The 7679-nt window shown below is 33.7% G+C and overlaps 1 pseudogene; it reads right to left on the bottom strand.

The window, feature by feature from the left end:
- Nucleotides 1-5975: 5975 nt before the first annotated feature.
- Nucleotides 5976-6438, bottom strand: LOC109676202 (large ribosomal subunit protein uL15 pseudogene; annotated as a pseudogene).
- Nucleotides 6439-7679: the final 1241 nt, after the last annotated feature.

The following is a 7679-nucleotide window of genomic DNA, read 5'->3' as shown; positions in this document are numbered from 1 at the left end:
TAGCTGTCATCAAAAATACCACCACCAACAGGTATTGGCGAGGATTTGGGGAAAAAGGAACTTTCGTACACTGCTGGTGGGAATGCAAGGCAGCACAACCACTCTGGAAAACAATATGGAGGCTTCTTAAAAATCTAAACATAGAACTGCCATATGATCCAGCAATCCCACTCCTAGGGATATACCCAAAGGAATGCAACTCAGGTTACTCCAGAGGGACCTGCACACCCATGTTTATTGTAGTCCTATTCACAATAGCTAAGTTATAGAAACTGCCAAGATGCCCCTGTACTGACGAATGGATTAAGAAAATGTGGTATTTATACACAATGGAATTTTACTCAGTCATGAGGAATAGAATCTTATCATTGGCAAGTAAATGGATGGAACTGGAGAACATCATCTTGAGCTAGGTTAGCCAGGCTCAGAAGACCAAAAATCATATGTTCTCCTTCATATGTGGACATTAGATCTAGGGCAAATGCAGTAATGTTGTTGGACTTGGGTCACACACTAAGGGGAGAGCACATATGGGAAGAATAGGGATAGGTAAGAACCCCAAAACTTGAAAGTCTTTGATGTCCCCACTGGAGAGGAACTGATGCAGAGGTCAATATGGGAAGGTGACTGGGAAGTATTGAAGAGTTCTGGTAGAGATGAACCAATTCAGGTTGTAATATACTTGTGCATGGAAGTAATGTTAAAAATTTCTCTGCATAGTTATTATAAGAATAACTATTAATAACGCTTTGTCTTTATTATTATTGTTTATGTCTTCTCTTCAATAAAATTGGAGAAAAGGGCAGAATAGGTTTTGCCTGGAAGCGAGGGGGGTGTCAGGGAGAGGGAAGGAATAAGGGACAAGGGGGAGAAATGACCCAAACAATGTGTGCACATATGAATAAATGCATAAAAAATTAATTAATTTCTTAGCCTAGCCAATATATGACTACCAAACAGAAGGGTGTTGTCAGTAAAATGTAGGAGACTGACTGGCTCAGGCTTTAGTTTTCTCACTCCACTAATGGTCTGCAGCATCAAGGAAAAGGCACTGATGTCACTGATGCTGCTCAGCTCTGTGTGTTATGGAGGAATGCACACAAACCAGAGTGCACATTGACCCTGCGATTTTCATGTTGGATCAACTTGGCCATTGCTCTGCCTTGTCAGTGAAGCTCTCTTTCTACTCTTTGCACACGCTTGCCACACTTTTACAAATTAACGGTTTTAATTCTTACTTAGAAATTATGTTTTGCCCATTAGAGAAGCTCATGTGAGATTTGAAAGGAGGATGAAACATGAAATGAAAGCATCTGCTTATTGCTCTTGATGTCTGTGGGCAAGGCCTTAGACATGTGAGAGCTGAGAGGAGGTATCAGCAGCCATACCCAGCATAACTATCCAGGTCCTGTATCCATGGTTTTGGAGGTTGTATGGGGACTGTAGAAACTTCATGAGCTGTGAATTTTGGCTATGGAATAGTATTCTCTGGTGATTAGTTCCATAACATCTGTTCCTTTCCAACAATTTTGCCTTGTATTTATCAGTGGTAATATTGTTTCAGATAAGTAGAATGCATTTGTTACACTTTCTGTAAATTATAGTTATTATTATTGTTAGATTGAACTGCCTAACTCATTAAAGTATAAATTAAAAAATTATTTAAATGAATGTATTAGATTGTTCCGGGGAGAAAAAAATCAATAGGCAATGATAGCTAAATTACATAGATAAAAAGACAGATGATAGATAACTTAATAGATAGACAGATAGATGGATAGGTAAATAGATAGATAAATGAGAGGGGATTTATTAAGGGAATTGTTTTGCGAGATTATGTAAACTAAGAAAACCTACAATGGGCTGTCTTTAAGCTAGAGAATCAAAGAGTTTTGTAAAAAAAACACAATCAAATTCTTTAGGCCTCAGAATCATAAAATTTGATAATGTCACTCTCTAGCCAAGATTAGAGAACCAGAGGACCACTAATGCAGGTCTCAGAGGACAATGGTCAGAGAACCTAGATTCCTAAAGACTAAGGTTAGGATAAAAAAAGTGTCCCAGTATTGAAAAAGCAAGGAGATATTTCTTTCCTTTGCTTCTTTTTTCTATCTAGGACTCCAGCTGACTGAATGATACCCACCCACCTTGAGAACAGATCTTCCCATATGAATCCATTGATATATGGCAACCCCATTTGGAACCATCACAACAACCCAGGAATAATTCCCTACCAGCTTTCTAGGTCTCCCTTAGTTAAGTCAATTTGTTATGTAATATTAAGCATACCAATGGGTAAGGCTTGTAAGGCAGAAATAGAAATGAAGTATTGATTACCTCAGAGTTGAGAAAGTTAATTATCATTGCAATCGTTACCACGGAATACATGAAATATTGCTAATTGTGATTGTAATAATAATATTCACTATGTAAGAGGAAAGATATACTAGAGATAAAAAAGGCATCCTAAGTGTCTAAGAAACAAATAGTAAAGTATCTAACAATATAAGTCACAAAATTTGAGTTTCTTCAGAACTTAAAATAATTCCCAACAATCTGCCTTTAATTATTTGAGGAGGGAGTAAAGATATAGGATCCCTGGATATTCTCTGGATTTCTATCATCCAAGCATAAGGAGAATGAAATTCATACTCAAAATCGAAAATATATACATTTCTTTCTGGTTTATCTATCTTTTTATCTGAAAATATTAGTGGCATTATTAAGACATTAGGCTTGTGATATATTATAGATATGGTCCATCAGTCTTTTGAAAAGAAATGCTTAGGGAATAAATTTAAATCCCCACAGACAACATTTCAGAAATTGTTAGTAGGTATTTTGAAGATGCTTATTATCTTATTTCAGTAATGATTGTTGATTATGGTAATTGATCATTTCAATAATGTCTTATATAGATAATTGGTAAGAGTAATTTAAGTGTGCTTCTATTTTAAATATTCTTAATTAGTAAAACACATTTAAATAAATTACCATATCATTGAAGGTCACACATAAATATGGTTCACCAAAATTTTATGAAGTTATAGCAAACTGCAGTTTCTAAAGTCTGTCTTTGAGATTGTTTCAGCAAAATCTAAATTATGTATTTTACACATCAACTTTGTTAATGAAGCACACCTGTGTGGGGTACAGCAAAATATGTAATAGTTGGTCACAAATTGTTCTAACTCTTGTACATTTGAGCAAAGTGTTCACATTACACAGAGAAAACAGTATTTTGTTTTAAGTGTTAAACAATAAAAACAGAAGCTGAGAGAAGGCAAGGGTCAGTTTTCCAAGAAATAATTAGTTATTTAAGTATGTAACTGTTACTGTATAACAATATCATTAAATTCCCTTATATATATTATAAACCACTTTGACAAAATTGATAAAATTTTTGTACAAATCTGGTACATAGTCCACATATATAAACTAATGGTGCTGTTTTAAAACTTCATATTATTTATAGAATTCTGTGGTATGTCCTGACTATCAGATAGTCATAAGGCCCAATCAGACATCTCACAGGGTCTATTATGTGTCCTGAAATAATGTAATGCCACAGGGCCTAGGGATTTCTAACCCTGGTCCAGGGATTGTCAGTTCTCTATGACAAGGGGACCTAAGAACTGTCTTCCCTGGAGATAAGATCACTTCAGAATAATTCAGCTTTCATAATCCTTAAAACAATGATTACCCTGACAAAAACAGCCTGTGCACTCCTTATGATATAAACACCTGTTAACTGGCCTATATTATATCCAGGTATGAGAGAAAAAGATGAATCCTCTGAATTCTGAGAATGAGCTCCAAGAAAGGACCCTCCTAGTCACCTAACCCTGTGACTATCTGGCTGAAATCACCAGTCAGCTCCCACTATCTGTCTTTTTATACAGGTGCTCTACCACTTGAACTACATCCTCAGTCTCCACTATCTGCCTTGTAAGAGCACTGCCAGAAGAAACCGTTGGTCATCAGAGAGCAAATAAGACTCATCTGTGAAATGGATTAGGCTGAAAGGAAGAAGTCACCTCTAAGGAGGCTGGTCAATTAGGGCCACCAGTAAGTTGCAGTGCAATATTGATTGAATGCCTATGTAATATTACAAAGAAATATTTTCATTATTATGCCAGAATTTAGTTTGAAATTTTCAGGGAATCTTGAGATTATGTTTGTAATCCAATTACTGTAGTATTATAGAAAATATGATTGCTTTTAAATATAATACATTTTGTTATAAGAATCAGTTTCAGTTTTACTTTATAATTTGAATTTAGGTTTATGTTTTGTCCAAAGAATAAAGGAAAATATCATATTTATATACTACAAGAATTATTTTCTCTGGATGTTATAGCTTAAATTATTTGGCGTAATCAGTATGATCCTGATGAGAAGCATGTAATTGATGTATCATTACTTAACAAGCATTTACTTTGCTTGCTTTGGAGTGGTAACTACCAAGAATAGAGTTCATCAATTAATATAATTGTTGTTTAACAATAAATTTATATTTTTAAAATATAAATATACAATATTCAGTGTTTCTATATGCTCAAATGTTAAACACATATATAAATTATGAATTACACTTTGATTCATATATCATTTTGCTTTCAACTAAAATATTAAGGATCACTTAAAATAATACAGTAAAGTTTTAAGCAATAAATATATCTTCCAAATCTTTTGCAAGAACTAATGCAATGCTAGATGTTGTTAAAAATGCAATTTAGAGTTTAGAAAAATTTTAATGATATGTAATGAAAAAAATAAAGAAAGGAAATAGTTAGCTTGGTTGCCCCCAAGGAAATCAGTGTTACTGATAACTAAATAATTAGAATTGGGACTTGGTGAACATCTTTATTAACCTTATATTAATTTGCAAAGAGAAGATAGAAAATAGAGAAAGCCTGATTCCCAGAAGTTAGTTTGAACTATGCATAAAATAGAAATCCTAATAAAGGTGAATCTCATCTAATACATAACCAAATCAAACCCTACACTTCCTTTGAATCAAAGTTCTAAAATCTGATTAATTCATCTTAATTGAGAATAGTGATTCCTATGAGGCCCCTTTGTAAGTGGAACATGTCCTGTCATATTTAATAGACACAATTATCATAGGTATGTTAGATGGAAAGCAATCCACATATGTATGTAAATGTATGTATACAAGTTTATATACAGAAATACAAATTTCAATATACATGTATCATGTCTGTTGAAATATAATAAACCTCTAAACTAATACTGCTATTAATATTTTCCAGGGATGTGAAGAAAAAGTGAAAGTTGTGTATATGTCCAAAAACAATAGTGTCATTATATAGGCTTGAAATAGTAATTAATATAGTGGGAATGGAAAAAAAATATTAAGATTCTTAGAGAATTCAGATTGAAAAGATTATGCACTCCATGAAAATCAGATCTTTTTCTGAAATATGTCTGGATAATTTCGTTGTTGTCATGAAAACAGTGATGAACAATACAATGTATATTCTACAGAATGATTTAAGTTAGCAGTTCTGCCATGAGTGTGAGAGAATCTAGATATTTCTTTAAGTATGCAGCATCATAGAGTAGCACTTGTTGCAGCTATTTTCATCATGTCCTTATGAAATTATTTTTCTGGAATTAATTGGTTCCAAAAATATGATCATTAGAAATTGGAAATTTAAAATGTTGGTTACCAACTTTTAACGTTCAAGGAAACAGCATATGAAGCTGTTTCTCACATTTACTAACAATAGTTAATTGTCCAGCCCACTCTTATGCCATATGTAATTTGCCACTTCACCTGCATTTTGCATAGATTACTACTGAATATTTTCTGTTATATTTATTATATATGGTTGACAAAACATTGATCAAGGTCATTTTTAATGGAATCAGTGTGCCATCATTATTGTAATGGATATTTTAAAAACACTTTTTAAAGTTCCACAAACTATCTTATTTTTTTAAATTTGTTAGCACTTAATGAACCTTCCTCCTTGTGACTTCAAGCCACTAGGACACAGCACCCCCCCAACACCCTTAATCCTCTCCTCAGCTCTCTTTGCTACAGAATTTGGCCTGCACAATGATGGGCTGCTAAGGGGGCTTTCCCTTCTCCACGCCTTTGTAGGGGCTGGATTGCACCACATCAATGATGGGGACAACTCCAGTCTTGTTTTTTGGCAGTTTTTACCCATGTCTGCTCACTGACCAATGTCCACAGTTTATCAAGGTTGACAGCTGGAAAAAACTCTGGTAGCTCTTTAAGTGGTAATGCTTCATGCCAACTTTCCCAAAGTAAACTGGGTAGTATTTGTGGAAGTTGATCATACCACCAGCATTACTCAGGACTCCTGGGTGCTTCTGGTGCAGCTGTAGTCTTTCTTGGCTCATGTGGCCCCTAAGTTTCTATGTCTTCCTCAGTCTGGGTGGCATGTCAGCCACCGAGAAGAAAGAGCCCACAAACTATTTTAAATGCTTCAATTATGTTATTCTTTTTACTCCTCAAACTTATAAAACAGGTAGTTACTGATCATATTTCACAAATAAAGGTTTAGAAAGATATCTGAAGTCAGCTATCCAAAGTTACTTAAATTATGAACAGGCCTAGACTATTACAGCTCTTGATCTAAATTTAGGTTCCTCATGCCTCTCCATGGTAGTTGTAGAAGAGGCCTTAGAAATTATACAGTTTTGCAGATAAGAAAGTTGAATTTCAGGGTATTTTATAATCTGTCCAAAGTCACATAAATAAGAGAAATAAAATCACATGCTACATTTAGTAGCTTCTTAGACTCTTTTAATAATGGTATATTGCTTATTATAATGATTTTTTTGCAAGCCCAATGTTGTCAAGATAACTTTATCCAGAAAAGTAAATCTCAAAGAATGATTGTTTAGAAAAATAGTGGATTGACCAAGTGAAATCTACTCATTCTGCACTTAACTTCAAACTGAAAAAAAAAATGAATTTGTTACTTCCCAAACAAGTATACTCACTCATTTCCCCAAATTAAGTTTATGCTACTAGGAAAAATGATCAAATCTTAATTTTATTGTACATATAAAGAGATTGGGGTTAAAAGAAGCCTGTCATGTACCAAAATCATATGGATAAGAAGAAGAGAAATAGCAATCTCCAAACCTTTCCTTTAATAAAGCTGTCATGTGATCAACATATTTCTTCCTCAGGAGGAGTGGAACAAAGAAAATCATGTATTTTTGTAATAGAGATATAACATCACAGCTTATAAAAGGGTTGTTGGTTAAACTACCAAGAGAACACATATTTAATTAATTATCAAAACACATCTTAATTATGTTACCTCATTAATGAGTTCCAAAAGGTTAATAAGGTGCAGTTACTTGTTACCACCAAGAGACACTTCAAATTAGAGTATTAGTAGAAATGCACTGAATATGGAAGCAAGAAATTTACACTAATATAAATATACTTTAATTCTTTAGGGTTCTCTTTGCTTCTCAATCACATACAATAAATTAACAGTTGAGTAATTTGGGGGATACTGTATTGTCTCATGTGCTGTGACTAGATGTAAGTGGCTTAAATATAAATAGAATCAATATTTACATGGGTCTTGGAAAATCAGTCTCACTATTACATTTTCCCCAGAAAAAAAATTTCCAAAATGACTTTATCATCTCTATTAATAATA

Source organism: Castor canadensis, chromosome 3 (assembly GCF_047511655.1).
Source record: "Castor canadensis chromosome 3, mCasCan1.hap1v2, whole genome shotgun sequence".
NCBI lineage: Eukaryota > Metazoa > Chordata > Mammalia > Rodentia > Castoridae > Castor > Castor canadensis.
This window is presented reverse-complemented; position numbering and strand designations above follow the sequence as displayed.